This window comes from Coregonus clupeaformis, unplaced genomic scaffold (assembly GCF_020615455.1).
Source record: "Coregonus clupeaformis isolate EN_2021a unplaced genomic scaffold, ASM2061545v1 scaf0205, whole genome shotgun sequence".
In the NCBI taxonomy this organism is placed as follows: Eukaryota; Metazoa; Chordata; class Actinopteri; order Salmoniformes; family Salmonidae; genus Coregonus; species Coregonus clupeaformis.
The window spans coordinates 345,685-347,350 of NW_025533660.1; the positions used below are offsets into that span (position 1 = coordinate 345,685).

Genomic DNA, 1,666 nt, shown 5'->3' on the forward strand with positions numbered 1-1,666 from the left:
TACTTGTTCTCCCCACTGTATATATATATATATATATATATATATATATATATATATATATATATATATATATATATATATATTTGAGAGAAAAAACATATGGGGGGATTGGAAGTGATGCAGACATTTACATTGATGGAAGTTACAATCTATCTGTAATATTAAAGCTGATCTACCCCCTAAAAAAAAAACATTCAATGAACTCAATCATGATCCATTACTTTAATGTTTTAATCATTCATATGTTAAAGGTGGCCAATACCGGACAAGAAGATCTAAGCTCTGTACTTTCAAAACTATACAAAGTATTATGATATAAATACGAATTTATGCAACAATATAAAGACTGGGGACAATTGACACTAATGGGTTATGATACAAAAAATATTGGCAGAGTGTAATGCTCACTGTATCACTGTCCTGCCTAATATTATCCTCCAATATAAGTCTGGCTTTTTACATGGACAACACATTACAGTATTTATAGCTCGCACAGATATTACATATTTTTTTCCCTACTGATATTGCCATTAATTTGATATATCCTCTCTTTATGCAAATGTCACCTAGCCCCTCTTCCTTTCTCTCCCTCTACCTCCTCCTATATAAAACCTCTCTGTATCTGAGTTCTAGTACGTCCCTCTGAGTCCTGGAGAGTAGAGAAGAACAGCTCCCGTCAGTTCAGCATCAACACAAACCATGTTCCCTGCATCTCTGCTGCTGCTGCTGGCAGCTGCCTCCTGTGAGTTCCTGACTGCAGTCTGATCAATATAACATGTGTGGCTGTCATACTGATGTGACTCCTTGATTGATTGATCTGATCTGTCATTCCTCTCCCTCCTCAGGTGTCCACTGTCAGGTTGTACTCACACAGGCTGAACTGTCAGTCCACGGGACCCGCAGGATCCCTCAAACTCACATGTGTCTGTAGTGGATTTACTCTAAGCAGCACTAATATGTACTGGATCCACCAAGCACCTGGAAAAGGACTTGAATGGATCATTTACTATCATTCTGACACGTACAAGAGGAATGCCCCTGTAGTACGGGGCCGATTCACTGCATCAAAAGACAGCACTAATTTCTATGCACATGAGCCAGTTGAAGTCAGAGGACTCTGCATTGTATAACTGTGCTACAGACTCACTATGGTTAAACTAATAAGAATAGCCGTACAAAAAACATCTGGTAGAGAAAGGAAAGGTAATGAACAAACACACAAACACACAGATGGTATGACCAGTAGACCATGACAAGGGGATACATGAGGATCAATTCTAATGATGTATCAAATAATAACACAATGATGCACCTGTTAAATAGATGGTGCTAGTGTTGTTGATGCACCAACAGGGGGCACTCTCTCTCTAACTGTAACATGTTTCTATTTTGGTGTATTTAATGTTGTTCATTATTTCCTTTCCCAGGTCTACAGAGTTACGAACTCACTCAGCCAGCCTCTATGACTGTCCAGCCAGGTCAACCACTGACCATCTCCTGTAAGGTCTCTTATTCTGTATCTGACACTTGGACAGCTTGGATCTGTCAACCTGCAGGAAATGAATTGGATTCACTGCAGAACAAGTTCAGCCTCTCAGTAGACTCTAGCAGTAATACCGTGTTTTTAAAAGGGCAGAGACTGCAGACTGAAGACACAGCTGTGTAT

General features: G+C 39.4%; 1 pseudogene; it reads left to right on the plus strand.

Annotated features, from left to right (window-relative positions):
* Window positions 1–654: 654 nt before the first annotated feature.
* LOC123484143 lies at window positions 655–1,161 on the plus strand (annotated as a pseudogene).
* Window positions 1,162–1,666: the final 505 nt, after the last annotated feature.